At 33.1% G+C, this 18551-nt stretch overlaps 1 protein-coding gene across 3 annotated transcripts in view; it reads left to right on the top strand.

Moving 5' to 3' along the window:
* The window catches only part of LOC111055791, a 356789-nt gene that overhangs the window by 151075 nt on the left and 187163 nt on the right, over positions 1–18551 (top strand). The window lies entirely within an intron of this gene.

Here is an 18551-nt window from a genome sequence, read left to right on the forward strand (position 1 = left end):
GAACAGTCAGCATTGGTTGAACGGCGGGCATCGATGTCATTCATGCTGACAGATTAAAGTGAATCTATCCGTGGAAGTTGGTCTGGTGTGTGGACTTGTATGGGAACATGCACACTCTTCATGCTATTATTGGAGGCTTCAACCCTTCCATGGTCATCACTTTCAGAGGCTGTATGACTCGAGTGGTCTGTGGATGTCTGTTTGAAATTATCGCGTATTCACCTCTACGGCTCGATTCAAGTGGATCGCAAAGCGATGAACGTAAGAGACTGTAGTCTATAGGAAAAATCTGATCAAGCACTTCTCACCCAATTATTATTCACTATAAATTTTCCTATAATACTATATCCAATGATAGAATTACTATATAGTAATATTATAGATCGCATAAAGTATATAAGTTATACAAATTTCTGATTAAGTGGACTGTAATTTTAATCGATTTAATATTTAATATATTCTGGCAGAAAAATACTAATGAAACCATTCATGATGCAATGAAAATCTCTATTATTAAAACTTACCCCGGCTGATGATCTATGCTGTAAGTCAGATTATGATAGATCGCACAACAATGGGCGTAAGAGACCGTAGTCTATAAGAGAATATAAATAAAATTAGAAATCAGAGTACCCTCTTTAAATTGTTCAATCACGACATGTTACAGCTATATAATGTCATTATCGAGTCAACAATATCACTAAGAATTTCTAATGAGATATTCGCTGTTAAAATTTTCAAGTACCTGGTATGTTAGAGTAGAAAAATTAGCTCATTAGTCTCCAGACTAGATAGCTATAGTATTGACAATAATAAAAAGAAAACAATATCGAGTCATAACCGGAACATGTCGTGGTTGAAAAATTTTAAAAGTGTAATTAGATTTACAATTTAATTCATATTCAAGAGTAGCCCTAAAGAAAAAAAGACAATTCTATAGGAAAATTATGATGAAGCACTTCTCATCCAATAATTATGAACTATAAATTCCCATAATACTATATCCAATTATTTATCCCTTTAATACTGATAAAATTGAAACGAATGCAGCAATTCAATTCAACAAATTCTATAATAGAAGGAAGATTTCAGTTCAAACAACTGCTGAGTTAAATCTTCCATCTTTGTTCCCTGGCCGGAATGACTAAAATCTTAACTGAATGAAGCTGTTTAGAGAGTGCCTGGTGGGCGAAGTGGTGGAGATTTCCTTTCAAGATCTAGATACACTGATCAATTGACCGGCTTTTTAAATAATTCTCTTTTTCGATCGATAGATTTTAATAGCGATCTTACAACGTGTTCTGTGTACAATAGAAGCGTTATATCAGTACAGCAGTTTAGCTACCATGGTGATTCCAAACTAAGAATGAGTGAATAAATAAATGTATCATTTTCAAAGATTATACTGAAATGAAAAAAAATACTGGATTAGCAAGAGATGAGGCTACACACACATCGATTTTTGCCGTCCTTATAAATTCTATTAGATTAAACAGATGTCAAACAGATTATGTTTTTTAAGTTCCGTTTAATCTGCTAGAATACGTAAGGATGGTAAAATATCGTACGAACAAAAATCGATGTGGCTTTAGTATGTCTTCTTTATTTATCATGATTCAAAGGTATATTCATACTCATATTCATATATTTGACAGCATATTCTACATCTATACAATTCAACAATATGAGCATATTACGAAATGAAAAAATGCTTTATGAGGCGGAGATAGAACTTTTACAGGACATAATATTAAAATATCACTAGGGGCCGGTTTCCGAGCTCGGGATTTAACAAAGTCCTAGACTTTAAACAACTGGAGTCAGAAAATTGGCTTTCCAAAACGGGAAAGCCGTTGTGAAAGTCATTTTCATAGTTATGTTTTAATTAAATTTCGAAAAACTAGAAAATTGAACACAAAATAAAATAAAGACGAAACATTTCTCACCCAATAATTATTATACACTATCAATTTTCCTATAGTACTATATCCAATTATTTATTCCTTTAATACTGATGGAATTGAAATAAAGGCAGCAATTCAATTTAAAAAATTCTATAATAGAAGGAAGCTTTCATAAAAATTGCAGTTCAACTAACTGCTGGGTTAAATCCTCCTTCTTCGATCCCTGGCCGGAATGGCTAACATCTTAATTGAATAAAGCTGTTTAGAGAGTGCGAAGTGGTAAAGATTTCCTTTCAAGATTTAGATTAAATGCACTGTTCAATTGGCCGGGTTTTAAAATAATTATATTTTTCGATCGATAGATTTTAGTAGCGATCTTACAACGTGTTCTGTTATATTTTAGAAGCGTTATATTAGTACAGCAGTTAGGCTACCACGATGATTCCAAAGTAAGAATGAGTGGGTAAATAAATTTATCATTTTCAAACATTATACTGAAATGAAAAAAAAAAAATACTGGATTAGCAGGAGATGAATAGACTGAGGCTAGCTACACACACATCGACTTTTACCGTTTAATCTAATGCTATTAGATTAAACAGATGATGTCCAACAGATGATGATTTTTAAGTTCCGTTTTCTGCTAGATTTTATAAGGACGGCAAAATATCGTAGAAAACAAAAATCTATGTGGCTTCAGTATGTCTTCTTTATTTATCAAGATTCAAAGGTATATTCATACTCATAATCATATATTCGACAGCATATTCTACATCTATACAATTCAACAATATGAGCATATTACGAAATGAAAAAATGCTTTATGAGGCGGAGATAGAACTTTTACAGGACTTAATATTATAATATCACTAAGACATTTCTACAGTTATCTAAAAATATGTGGATACTGTTCATCCTAGCTCCTGAGCGCGAACAAAATTCTTAATTTTCATGTATAGTCAAAAATAATGACAGAATTAGTGTATTCCATGATCGTATCTCTGTTCGCCATGGGATATTGTATTCTCTCTATTCTTTTACGGTTCTTGTGGAAGAATTTGTATTTCAAGTGTTAATATTTATTAAAAAAGAATCTACATTTTAAGGTTAGTTCTAGACAACAAAACTTACCTACTATTCTCAATTGTAGTGAAAACAGTTACTCGACCAAGTAAGTAGGGTAGAGTTAGCTCAGTAGAGTTAGTATGCCAGTTACTCGACCACCAACTCTACTAGTGAAAACCAGCCTATGAATTTGTATTTCATTACTCAAAGAAATTATTATTGTGTTTTAATTCTAGAATGTACCACTTATCCCTACATCCATAGATGCAATATCATTCTTAACTTATTATATGACACGTGCTCCGCCAGGTTCAAATAAAAAATTCGACAAACTGAAAACTTGACGTAATGGAATCTTGAAGAATTGGAAATAGACCTATAATCATCCACCGTAAATTAAAATCTATATGCAAAATTTCAAGTTAATCAGTTCAGTAAATCAGACGTGATGATGCGTCATTCGTAAATTTCATGTAGACTACAAGCCGATTATTTATTATTATTATTTAAGAATTTATTCAAGCCGATTATTATTTTATTTATTATTATGAATGATGGGAAAGGAGAAGCAGGCTTAAGCCCACTGATAACTATAAAATACTAACTTTATTAGTGGAGGCTATTCTTATTTATCTGGTAATTGATAATCAAACGTTGAAACTTGAAAAAACTCAAACTTGTAAAACCACAGCTGATCACATAAATTCAACCATATTTATTTATTCAATTTGAATTTGTTTTCTATTATGTATAGTTATTATGTATAGTCTTCCGTATAGTTATTGAACAGATATTGTTAAAGGATAGACAACTCGTTATCGTCAAACGTATCAGATGAAAATCCTCAAAGGTTCACTAGGAAACGAAGTTCTGTGAGGTTGTAAACAGAAATAGATGCAAAGAACAAAGGTGAATGAAGGGAGAAGTTAGATGGGAACAAGTAGTTGGAAAGACACTTGAAAAAGTAATGAATGGAAGCTGAAGTTCTAAGAGTTGAGTTAGAATGTTGCCCAGCTTGTGAAAAACTGATGTAAAGTGGAGTTCGATACTCTGCCAACATGTGTGTACTTGAATGTGTGCCCCTAAGGATTTGATGCAATTTCCATTGTTCGCTTTCGCGATTTGAAAAATGCGAGTTCAACAAATAATTCATATTTTCCACCATACTTTCCGAAATTATAGGAGAACATTTTGAAGTGCTATTACATTAATGGAATAAGTTCATATGTCACATCCCACTCGTATGTTATCCCACTCATTTGATTGAAATATACCTTATGAACTTGGTCTCTCCACGTCTTTCTCATTGGGTTTGAATTTCTGTACTACTAACTAGTAGTTCTGTGAACAGTAGACCACGCGCAGTATTATAAGCCACAGCCTCCTCTATGATACTGTTCATTAAGCCTGTTTTCATGATTAATTTGAAGTAAGATCGAAAATTGAAGTTGGAATTGTTCATATTTGATTTTGTTTTTAATAATTATGTTTACACAAACTGTTCTAAAATTTTTAGTTTCTTTGGTTTCATTCCTGTTTTGGAGTACAAATGGCACATAACAGTGTGGTCCTGCATTTGAGCATCAATCTTTAGTGCCTTCGAGCAATAAAAATTATATTGAAGTTGTTTCCCATGAGGAAAAACTTCATAATACCTTTGTTGTACTCTATACGCTGTGTTTCACGTAAATACCATCAGAGGCTGATGGAGCTCCTCCTTAAAACCTGGTTTTCACTAGTAGAGTTGGTGGTCGAGTAACTGGTATACTAACTCTACTCTACTTACTTGGTCGAGTAGCTGTTTTCACTACAATTGAGAATAGTAGGTAAGATTTGTTGTCCAGTGAACAGAACTAACTTTAAAATGTCAAGACTTTTTAATAAATAAACACTTAAACACGTTATTAAATAAGTTAACACTTTTTAATAAATTAATACTTTTCAATAAATAACAATACTTCTTAAACTTGAAATCTTACGGCATGGCTCTACTCTACTTGCTCGAGACTATTTTCATTAGCATAGTAGTGGTAGAGTAGAGTGAGAAACGGTGGTGGGGGAAGGAAAGTGGTAGGGAACCATCCCACGGTGTTATACCACTCTACTTAAAACTAGTACTCTACCATGAACGTTTTCATTGGGAGAGTTCACAAGATAGTTAGTACTTACCCAATGAACTCTACTACTAACTCTACTAATGAAAACCAGGCTTTAGAGTAAATTCTATCCTGTCGTGTCGTGTCGGCAAGATATCGGTATGAAAACGGTCAAAGGCTGACGTATAGACAATACTAATCATCTGTTATAAACAACAAACTTTCATCAAAAGCTTATTTCCTACAAGGCATACTGTCATCTGATCTTCCCGAGTTGAAAGCAGAGAAAAATCGAGACAAAATATTATGCTACTTTGAGTTAATAATTGCATGCAATTATTAATCCATTCGAGAGCTGATTAATCATGAATAATTCTATAGTCCGATTTTCACAGTAATATTAGACTTTGAAGCAAATTCCTTTTTTTCCATCCTTAAAATTCAAAACTTCAAAAAACTTTATATATAGGCCTACGTTGACGCGCAATTCATAAAGGAACATACCTGTCAAATTTCATGAAAATCTATTGCCGCGTTTCGCCATGAATGCGGAGCAAACATATGAACATACATGCATAAAAACATAAAGCGAAATGTAAAACCATCGACTTGATTCTTAGACCTCACTCAATACTTCGCTCAACAAAAATCTTAGAACCAAATTCACCAAAAACGAAAACTCAGTTTGAGCAGCAGTTGGTTTTAAGTCAGATGATTTTGTAATATGATTTTTTGTCTATTAAGAATCAACTGGCGCTCAAACCAAGTTTTCGTTTTGGTGAATTCGGTCCTTACTCTAGTGGGATCTACGCTATAATGAGAGTTTTTTATTAACATTGGTTTTGCTATTCTTGTCTATCATTCGACAGAGGAGTTAGCGCTATCTTTTTCTAGCTATGCAACATTGCTAGGTCGTTTTTTAACAATGTAGAAATATGATTAATCAACAAAATATTTAATCTCAATTATGAAAATCCACGATTTAATCATTGATAAATATTTTTTGCCGATTGAAATTAATATAATTGATTATTTTAAACAATAATGAACAGTTAAAATAACATATATACCGCAGTATCAGCTATCCACAAGAAGGCGGAGAAGCAAGGCAGAGAATCATCAACGCTGTTCTCTTATCTTCCTCCCCAGTTATTATAACGTGGAACTCACTATAATAAATATGTAATGTCCCAAAAATTCCGAGGTCTACTGTTCGAGAAACTATCAAAAGTTCTTTATTGGTTCTTCAAAACAAAAAATATACAAAAAAAAAACAAAACGTTCAGCAAAAATATAAGCAGAAACCAAACACCTGAAAGGAAGATCCTGTGCACAGGTGAAAGTTGCTAATACAAGAATAGAACAGAATAGCTGCCTTTATTTTTACCTAGGAGGGCGGAGTTAGGGTGCAGCCGGCCCTCTCTCACACTCAACCCTCCAATACAACACTAAATAATTACTAGATAAAACAATCAAATTCAGAAAAAAAATATATTCAATATTACAAACAAGGTGAATAAATATTATTAAAATACAAAAATAATAATAAATGGAGAAAAAAAAACGAAACCTAAATTATAATTGAGATATGAATAGAAATTAAAGAATAAAAATTGAAATAATACAATGTAACAAAAGAAGAAGTAGAAATAGAAAAAAAAGAAGAAGAAGAAGAAGAAGGAGGAGGAGAAGAAGAAGAAAAGAAGAAGAAGAAGAAGAAGAAGAAGAAGAAGAAGAGAAGAAGAAGAAGAAGAAGAAGAGGAAGAAAGAGAAATAATAAATATCGAATTGTTTTGAGAAAAAGAAGAAAGAAAGAAAACTGACCAATGAACCATTTGCTAGGTCCAGCCACCCACACCACCCCTGATCCACCTAACAGAATCGGTCTGAAGAGAAAGGGAACATGTCAAAATCAGAATTTCTCAGGGGAGAGGAAAAACTGAATACAGATAAAAGTATTGATAATTTCAAGATTGTTTTTGTCATTAGGGTGCAAACTCTTTCAAGACAACAATTTTAATCCTGTATAAGCACTTATATAAGATTCACCCCTTGAAATTGAGTTTTTTGTCAACTTCCTTTTACTCATGATGATATTATAAATCATCACTCTTCAACTTTTACAATAAACACCTCAACCGAAAGCAATCTAACCTTAAAGCAACGCGTGAATCAAAGGTAACCTTGTGTCAATAGAACAAGTAATAATTTGTATTCCTGTCACACTGCTATACGGCAAACTCCTGAAAGCTCGATTGTGTATGGAGGAACAAATTCGTCAATTTTCATGATCCTAGATTTAAAATCCGCTTTCATACAAGTGCATTCATGGATCATTCTCACCTTCAAAAATTACTCTATTTGAAGAAAACATCGTCACATTATTTCCAGCCGATTCAGATCTTTTTTTTTTTTGTTTCGTGTGATAGATTATCTTCCATCTTCATCAATGGGTGCATGACTGGAAGTTCCTTTCTACAAGTACTATTCACTTGTTCTGACCAGTCAAGTTGTCATCGGATGGGCACGTTAAACTGTCGGTCCCGGCTGAAGTATGACAGTAGTAAGGCCCATTGACGGCTTAAATTATATATTCAGGCAGTGGGACCACCTTCCCGCAAGGGACTCCCCACCAACATAAGCCGAATTTACTTTTTTACCAGTCAAGCTGTGGGATTTCTTTAGAAATCTGTCAAATTCTGTAAGGATTCAATAAATACAATGAAAGTAATTCAATTCAAGAGTGTTAGTACAGATACGTGTCTGTGGTTGTCTGTGGTATGGAATGGGAGTCCCAGATTGTTTTTACTGAGTTGCAGTGGTAAAGTCCATTACAATCGATGGTTATTGGTAGATCAAAATCGTTCATTTCCACATTTGCTTAATTCGGCCAGTCATCTTTCAATATTTTTTGTCCTCTCCTTCGAGATAACTATAAAATCACACATTACTCATAAACTTCATAAATATTGTTGTTTTGTAAGATGTCTATGCAGTGTTCTTGCAGCTCTTCAAATGTTGGAAAATACTAATCTCTGGTTTCAAGGATACTCACTTATTGATTCTAATGGACCATTGAACCTATAGATTTGTAGAGAAAAGAGTCATATTAAATGAAAATACTAAGAAATTGTCAAAAACCACAGATTTATTGATATCAATAAATCTGTGGTTTTTAACAATTTCTCAGTATTTTCATTCAATATGTATAATTATCACAATATCAACTTCTCAACTACACAAAAAAAAAGAGAATAGAGTCATTTCAGTCAAAAAGTCAGTTTTTTAGGTCATTTCAACTCGAAAATGGCCTTAGTCGAAACTAGTCGTTAAAATATTTCAAAGTTTTTGATAAAATGGTACTAAACGTTTTTATATTGTTTTTATTTAGATTTGAAGAGCTATAAGATTCGATAGAAGTCCTAAGACTTGGAGTAAAGTCCTCGGACTTGGAATAAAACTTGGAATAGAATAAATAATTGTTGGAAGTCCTTGAATTCTGGCCTTGAATTATATTTAAAAATCTAAAGCAGTGTTGGTCTCTTCCAATCGATTGAATTTGAAGAGACTTCGACCGTCTCCGGTTCGCCGTGGACATTCATATTTTCTTCATCATGAAAGTGGTATATCCGAGAGTGATTTCTAAGTTTGATAGGTCCTTTGTAATGTGTTGGTCGCCGCTGAAAGTACAAAAGCCACTAAGGTAGAAGTGATGGGGCTTTGAAATTATTATGAAAGCTACAACCGAGAGTGAGGTCAGTTTGAGAAATTTGTTCTGCTCCATCGCTCTGAAAAGATTGACTGGAAAGAAAAAGACAGAGTGAGATAGAGATGTGTGACCGAGTTCAACAAAAGTTGACAGGGGAACGGAAAGCTAGGAGTCAAGAGAGTACTCGAGGAAAAACCAGGGTTGGGGTGTTTTGTGACGGGATTACGAAGTGAAAGTGCTACATCAAGAAACTCTAGACCAAGCACAGTCTCGCCTTTGTCTACTTGCGCACAAACTGAACAATAAATGATAGTAACTGCTTTTATTACTGGGGGAAATTGTTCCATTCTAATAAACATTAATCACTTTATATCTCCTTAGCACCATTTCAAGGGAAGTTTTAATTTGGACAATAATTTCTGTACCTCAGAGTTAGAGGGGCGTAAGTCTCAAACGGCTGATTTTACAGGAGAGCCCAAAAAGTATAACACTCCCAGCCTGAGCTAAAGAGCGTAAGTCGAACCAGCATTATACTCACTTGTGAATTATTGGATTCACATTGTTTCAGTTTTAATGCTTACTGGACTTACGCTCTTTCTGCTCTGGCTATCTTCAAAACTGCGGAGGACTTACTTTATCATGAATCTATAGAGTTCGAAAAATTCAACAAAACCCACTAAAAACATCACTAAATCAAAAACCAAAATCACCACTAAAAACAAAAACAGAATCTACATTTGCCGACCACCAAAATTCAAGAAAATCACAAACACACAAACATAAATACTGATCTTCAAATCATGCACATAAAAAACAAAGGACCAGAATTGGAACACAATGGAACAGTTTTAGATATACACCCAATTTAAAAGCAATTAAACGAACAAACCAACTTCAAATCCCACATCCTTTTTGATTACCTTTTCAGCCACAACAAACCCAATAGACACCAATAGACACCAACAGCACCAACAGACACTAATCCAATAGACACCAACAGCACACTAAAAATTGCCATTCTATCCTTCTACTCGTCTATGAATACAACCAAGAAGATGGCGAACCTGCCGAAAGAGCTCGTTGTCAAAGTGAGTGATTAATTCATTTATTGTAAAATATCTGACAGCTAGTCGTTTTTTCTAATAGCAAAAAGTGATAAGCAGTTCGTGATGGAAAACAACATTGAAAAATAAAAACATCATTTTGTCAAAAAATAGACTTAAGCTCCCTCTAGCTTTAAGGTACAGATTTTCAGACTGAAATTTACTCTCAGGGTCCTAGCTCATTCACATTTTGGAAGGGATTTGACTCATTTAAAAACAGCTTCAGGTGTATAATAGCAGATACTACTTAAGCTATATTTTTTCTATGGTAATAGACTTGAGACTGGATTAAACTTGAGTGACCAATGTATGTGGTACTTATGTGCACCGTATCAATAAGTATCATGATAAGAAAGATCAAGTGCCGTTTGCATGGTGAAAGCTTAAACTGAATTGAAGCAGGTGGTGGCTTGAGATTAAGATGAATCGATTAATAACAAACGAAGCTTGGCATTGTTTTAATCCAGTTTAGGTTGAGATTCCGTTCAAACGTGCACTAAGAGCAAAGGTCCAAAACGTCTACAATCTTCTTCAACCCTGACCATTTTATATCTGATCTCATCGAATAGGGATATTGTTCATGATAGATGAGACTCATCTACAATTCACGGGTAAATTAAGTTTATGCTCAATCGGTTTTTTCTTCACTAATTTTATTATTCCACCTTCAATTAGAATAAAACTTGAACTTGGTTGTGTATAATTCATAAAATGGATTTTCTATAGAACTTGTATTCATGGGGAATCATTGAATGCATAGTATAGTTTCACGGAGATTTTATTTATGGACTTCCGTTCGATAACGATTTCTCAACGAACCGTACAGGATAAGGGAAGATGATGAACTCCTAAGAATGATATTACTGTATTCTTCAGGCGGTTGTCTTTGTATGTTTCTGGACCAAGACTTGTGATAGAAGAGAATGCAGATGAAAATCCTTGCAACATGACAGTTGTTATTTCATTTGTGGGAATGAAAGCAATAGCCTGCTTTCCTACTAAACCGCTCTACAACGAGAATATTATTCTGCACGACCGTCTGCACCAAATAGCGAATATCCTTCTTCAACATATTATGTACATTGAACAGGCAAAAGCTGCAAATGATCACAAGCTGACACTGCTTAGTCTATGAAGACTTTGGATCGGTTCAATATGGATTTTGGTTCAATTTGAAAGGCTTTTCATTTAAAAAATTTCAGAAAATTCGTTCCATAGAAGTGAAACAATGAACGCAGAGAGTTTGATTGAGCAAAATACATTTTAATACTAGTAGTTCTGTGAACAGTAGACTTCGCGCTCAGTAAGTTACATTGGCCTGTTGTTATGTTTGCTCGAAAATTGATAAATAATTTATCAATTTAAAATGTCTAGAAAAAATGCTAAATAAACATAGAGCTTTTTTTTTCTATCGTACCGTGACGTGTCGTCCCGGGATGTGGATGTGAGCGCTGTTATCAAGTCTGGCTGCAACTGTCTACAACGTTGATGGAAAGATACATTTTCAAGATGATCGATGTTTTTGAACGGGTAGTACTATAGTCAACTGTCTACTAACGTTGATGGGAAGATACATTTTCAAGATGTTCGATGTTTTTGAACGGGTAGTATTATAGTCCACTAGACAGCTGATTTATGATGAATCATTCTATAGTCTGATTTTTACTCTAATATTGGCGTATGAGGAAGGCTCCTTTTTCCTTTTATATTATCCTTGAAATGCAAAATTTCCTAAAAACCTTGTATATACGTCGACACGCAATTTAAAAAGGAACATACCTGTCAAATTTCATGAAAATCTATTACCGCGTTTCGCCGTGAATGCCCAACATAAAACATATAAACATTTAAACATTACGAGAAATGCCAAACCGTTGTCTTGAATCTTAGACCTCACTTCGCTCGGTCAATAACTGGATATGATCAAGTATATAACTGGTGATTTAAGAAATTTTCAGAAAAAATATGTTGATAATAGAAATGGGGTTGAAACTATGCAATGCAAAGCGCCTCTGCATTCCAACTAATATAAATTATTCTATACAACTGCGCTGCCTACCTGACTAACATTAGCCTACTGCTTGTTCAAGGAATTTTGGAGAACGATCGGATGTTCCAATAGAATGTAAAGATCATTTTCCATTTTCAACGTGATTGGAATTTTCTTATAAAAATAACAAAACCCTCACATATTATATTGGTGCTGTGAATCGTTCACTATGACTGATAATTCTTCAAAAGTCATTAAATATGGTTGTTGATTGTAATTCTAATAGTATTGTAGATTGTTAGTTGATTGTAAGTGTGATATCAATTGATCTGGAAGAGAGTTTAGAATTTGAATATTACTATCGTGAGACACGTGTATTTATTCATGAGACACGTTTATCCACAAATACACCTAATCAAATCAGAAATACGATCAGATTCATTCATACCAATACAAAACTACCAATCTTGATCTATCAGAAATTTGTTACATGATTCTCTTATTTCTCTGGTTTCCCATGTTTCATAACATTTTGCTATTGATTTTGTAGATTTATATCGTGAAATGTAGAAATGGAATATGAATTTAAATTTATATTTAAATGTCACTATATTTACTATATTATATTTCATGTCACTCTCACATTTCCCTGTTTATATCCTTCAGAAAAGATTCATTCAATTTTAGATGAAAATGTTTGTTAATTCTCTGCGTACCCGATGAAGAACGGAAGTAAATGTACGGCAATAATGCCATTTGTGTCAAGTCTACCATATGCAATGGAAGTTGAAATAATATCGTGGAGCGTTGTTGCAAGGAATGAGAACATGATTTTCATCTCAAAATAGTTTTGTTCGATATACTTTTGATGTGGATGGATTATTAACAACAAAAGACTTTGCGAAAGTGAGCTGATGCTTTGCTACATTAATCTGTTTCATGATATACTATGGTCAGCTGTTCTGCTAGTAACTTTGCTATAAAGTATGAGGACATTGTATATTTGATAATGGAAACTTCTCATTTATGGTCCGTCGCAGTTGGGCTAAATCATTGAAGCGTGTGTGAAAACAAGTATTGAAGTTTGGTCCAATGGAATAGCGATGGTACAGATGGAGGGCTCCTATGGCTAGTTCGACTCTCTACAGTGTCCTTCACTTCCTGCTGTCAGCATGCATTGATGCTCCTTATAAGGACGGCTGATAGCACCAGTGAAGGCACAGTAGATGGTACGAACAGAGGTGAACGCGTTTGAATCAAATCCACCCCGGAACTGGAAATGGCGATTCTACAGTTGCATCAACTCTATCAACTATTCATCTGACCATAGCTACCACGTTACATTTCTCTCAGATCGATATCTGGATATCTTGCTATTTCCACAAGGGATTCGTTACATCCATCAAGCTTTTCAACTCAGCCAGTCAACGTCAGCTGAATAAATTTGTTGAGTCTTTCGACTATAATAAATTAATCTCCTGAGTGACGTATTGACCAGATTATATGGTCGATTCATATTTTAGTTAAATGTCTCACTGAGATTTGTGAATCGTATATTTCAGAGCATATTTCGAATATTTAGCTCATTTCAGAACACTCTGTTGCATATTTGGGAAAAGTGGCTGAATAGTTGTCACTTGGAGAAAACAAACTGTAGATGCTTTAAGACAGCTTGATCCTTTTCAAATAACTCTGCAAATTTTCATAATCAATTTGTTATATAATTCCATGAATCTGAGAAACCTTTGATTAAAAATGCCTATTTCAACTCAACTAAAAGTTATTTTTTGTAATTTTTATTAACTTTTTGTGTAGTTGAGAAGTTGGTATTGTGGTAATTATTCATATTGAATGAAAAAGACTAATAAATTGTCAAAAACCACAGATTTATTGATACTTAGAAAGACCGGTTTCGGTTATTACACCATTGTCAATCTCTGATAGACTGTTTACATTTTACAGGTTATTGACAATGGTGTAATAACTGAAACCGGTCTTTCGCAGTATCAATAAATCTGTGGTTTTGACAATTTCTTAGTCTTTTTCATTCAATTTTTATTAAATTTATTAACTTTCTCAAAATGTCATATTCTCGAAAAAATTTTGTTTTATTCAATCAACAATACCATGAAGAAATTATCCTCTAAATCTCATGGATTTATCTCTTACTGAATTTGAAGTGTCCTGTCTCTTAAAATTAAAGCACTCATATCTCAAAAAGACAGACAGTAATGATCGGAAAAAAAATGTTTTCCTGAGAAAACTTCATTTTGATAACTTGTTGATACACAATTATTCGAAAAACTTTGAAAAATATCACCAGTAAAAAGTATATTTTCAGCCTTTGCACAGCTTTAAAACTAGAGAGAAATAAAAAAAACCGGAAAATTGTTTTTCATCATCAAGTATTATAACTATATTTTCAGAGCTGGTTACCTTTGATAGAGTTTTCAGTTTGGCTTGAGATAGTTTGATATTTTGTGATACTGGAATTCCCAAATACTTCCCATTTTGATATAAATCACATTCTCGAATCATTTTCAATTTTGAAAAGTCATCAACAACAATCCACTAGGAATTGAATCAAATTTCCAATTGTATTCCATCAATAGGTATGAGAATGACATTGTTTCCAATTTCAGAGAAGTCTATCACTGTTTTAAGAGTATAACAATTATTTATTATCTGATTGATAACATAGAGAAATCAATAATTTTCATTCACTTTTTCATAAAAATATTGTCATTTTTCAAAAAATTATATTGCAATGGGACTCTTTTTAGATGTTTATCTATCCAGTTTATTTTTCAACTAACTGTTTATTTTTACATCAACACTTTATAGAACTACCACTTCATTTTCTCTTTTTTTAAATTTATTATGATTTTGTTTAACTTGGGGGTCAGTTGATAATATTGGGATGTTAAATCATATGAGACATGTACAGATTAACCACTCATATAATTGCAACATTACAAAATATATTTCTGCGACTTTAAACTTGCATTCACCTTGCTAATTATTGTTTGAAAAATTTTGAAACTGAAATGTTAAAATGAGCCAGTTGCTAAAATTTTTGATACTTATCATTATGAAAATCATAACCCAATTTTAAAAAACGAGCAAGCAGCTAAAAATAATAGGAGAATATTGATTAATTTCCCACCACCACAAAAATAATTATTAATTTTTACACTTGAGAATGGGATAAATATTGGAAATATTTGTGACTGGAAAAAAATAATAGAAGGGTATCATTGTGAGATTCATGTTATAATGTCAGTGGATAAAAGGAGTACAGCGTTACCAATCTAGAGGATACTTGCCACTGCTTTTCAGAGGATAGATGATGCAATATAGACTTTTAATTCCTGTTCAAAATAAATCAATTATATTTCATTCGTCGAGAAAATATATTTTTCACTGATTCAATGATGAATTTTCATAACTGAGATTAAATATTTTGTTTATTAATAATTATATTTCATATATCTTTATATATAAATTCATAATAATTATATATAAAAACGATCTAACAACGTTGCAATCATTGCGATATATGAGAATAGCGCTATCTGCTATGTTGAATGATAGACAAGGATAGCAACTCCAAGGCTAATCAAATACTGCCATTATAACGTGGACCTCACAAGTTAAAGTTTTTTTTCGTAATTAATAGTTGGCCTATTTTATTCATTCTGAGAGTACTTCATAATGAACTCTCCTCTTCTTCCCAATGAGATTAGGTAGATTGTAATTCTGGAACAGAAATGGAAGCCAATTTGGGAATACTTTTAATGAGTTTAAATTGAAACCAATCTCCTATTTTGTATTTTATCTAACCTTGCATAATAAGAAAATAATTTCGTTGAGAACTCTTGATTAAGTTGGTTGAACTGTACTTCTACCCATCGTATTCCCAGCCTGAGACTCACACAAGTCAATAACATTGGTATCCCTCAGTTCACACTTGACCAGTACCTGGTCAATCTCTCAGACTGCCTAATCAGGTCAAAGGGCTGCTAACTGTTTTGGAATGAGAAATGTACCAACTGGGACTGATCTTAGTCTGCATAAGACAGAGACAGTTGTCTTTGAACACCAGACTGTGCTAAACTATTGCAATCGAGCTATTGATTCTTGTATATTTGAGATTGGTTGTATCAAGCCGCATCACCCGTCATTTAAAATGGCTTCGAATGACAATTTCCAGGAGTCTTGAAAACGAGATTCATTGAAAGTGTACTGACCATAATTTATTTAGGATTGAGAAAAGACATGTTCGAAAGGTTCACATTTTTATGTGATCAAGTTGTCAATGAACGTTTTTAAAAAAGGGTTCTTCGATTTTTTATTCAATGAAAATGTAATTTATAAAATTTTCGAAATCCAACATTTTTTCTCAACCACTCATTGAAAGTACTCTTTTTTAGGTGGAGTTAAGCCTTCGATATTTTAATTGTCTGGATTGATATCATCAGATCATGGACTAGAATTCTTGAAGAATCTCAATAGAATAGAATCTTCAAAAAAAATATGTAATCATATTAGTAATAGCTTATATATAATATTCATGACCAGCAGGCTCTGTGCTCCGCAAGGGTTTACAAATTTCAAAAACTGAAAACTTGACATAGGCTAATGAAATCTTGAATTGAAAATACGTCTATAACAATCCTCGGTTAATTAAGAATCTTCATGCAAAATTTCAAGTCAATCAGTCCAATAGTTCAGACGTTATGATGCGTCAAACATAATATTCCTATCCCGTATGTGTGTAGGCCAGTTCTTCCCTCTATTATAATATTGAAATTGAAATTGAAATTTATTGCCAAAACAAAATTACACAAATAAGCAAAACTTAAACTTAATTATTAGATCAAAACTTAATTTATCTTTATTTTGGCGACTGCTGGCATAAGTAAGAACTTGAGAGCCAGCAGTGAGTTTACATTATTAGATTTAACAAGTTTAGCGCTTAACTAAAATTTGTAGAATACTTATTCTATTTGGCTTTTTAAATAATTATATATATATGATTGAACATCATCAAAAACTTACGAATAACTAAAGAATACTTAAGAGTAACTAAATCTATTGTAGCGTTAATTTAAAAAAGAAATTCCTGTTTATCCACTCTTCCACAGTTTTGTGATATTTACCAGTTGGTTTTTCTATAATGAAATTTGACGGAACTAAGTTGATGAAAAGATTACAGTAATAAAAGAATTGATGCCTACATGTAGTGAGCTTGATCAAATGCATATTGTATCTATTGAAATGATTTACTCGCATATTGTAAGGGGTTGAGCGAGCTGAAAATAGAGAGTGATTCTTGTTTATGTAGAGTATTACGGTTTTCATGAACGTTTGCCTTAATGTTGGTACATCAAGTTCAATAAAAATATCTCGGCTTGGGTACAAACGTGGTCTCCCTAGAGCTGCTCTTATAATATGTTTTTTGGAGGACAAACAGTTTTCTCAAGTGCGTATCAAAAGCTCCACCCCAGCTTATATAGATAACATCCTTTTCCTGTTAAATTTCAACTTTCATTGACCGATTTCTCGCTGACACAACACAACACGACTCGACAGAACAGAAAGCTACAGATACAGATCAGCGTATCCACAACAGCCAATCAGTCAGCTTTCTGTCGTGTCGTGTCGTGTCGTACCGGCGAGAAATCGGTAAGTGTGAAAACGGACATGCAAGATGAGTTGAATTATCCTGCAATAATAAATTGAAGCTTATAATAGACGGCTACTGGGTAGCCTTGTATCTGACACGTTGACATACCAATGTTAAAGCAGAGTCGTTTATTGATGGATACAACAGTAAGGTTTTTTAGCACCCGCAAACATTACGTTGCTTATCTCCCTTCCTTTTTATTTTCAGACTTGGTCCACAATTTTATCTTTTTTGGGTATCCTTTTTATGAACATGAGATAGGTTTCTTCTCCTGAATATGAACCCCATCCAGGACATTTCATTGTACGCCTCAAGGCATGAAAATATTATTGCATGACGGCGAGCGTTAACTTTTCTTTTTCGGTTTAGATTACATGAGTGCTACAACATACTGTATCAAAAATAGCGCTTAACAATATGATCTCAAGAAACTCGAACTTTTGTTTATTATTTATACACTTTAATCAGTTTAATCCAATTATCACAATAACTCTATTAGAAATACACTAATCTGTATGTAACCACTATGTATAAACAATAGAATAGAATAGAGTACAATAGAATAAAGTAGAATAGAATAGAGTATAAGAGAATGTAGAATAGCGTAGAATAGAATAGAGTATAAGAGAATGTAGAATAGAGTAGAATAGAATAGAATATTCTCTTATTAAGAGAATGTGGAATAGAGTAGAATTGAATAAAGTATAAGAGAATGTATTAGAGTGGAATAGAAAAGGAAAGAATAGAATACAATAGTGAAATCACTGGGATGTTGTCAAAAATATCAGACATAATTTTCAGTAAACGCTTAATGTGAATCAAATGAATATAATGATATATTCTCATTCCATGAGTCAACAGTTATGAAGTGAGTGAATTTTATAAAAAATTCAGTCTCAGAAACTGGTCTTCCATTTTCTTTTAATTCACTCAATTGTCACTGTCCTTCTTCGCTCCTTCTGTTTCGGTTCAATTTATCCCTTACTCATTCTTTC

Source organism: Nilaparvata lugens, chromosome X (assembly GCF_014356525.2).
Source record: "Nilaparvata lugens isolate BPH chromosome X, ASM1435652v1, whole genome shotgun sequence".
Classification (NCBI taxonomy): Eukaryota; Metazoa; Arthropoda; class Insecta; order Hemiptera; family Delphacidae; genus Nilaparvata; species Nilaparvata lugens.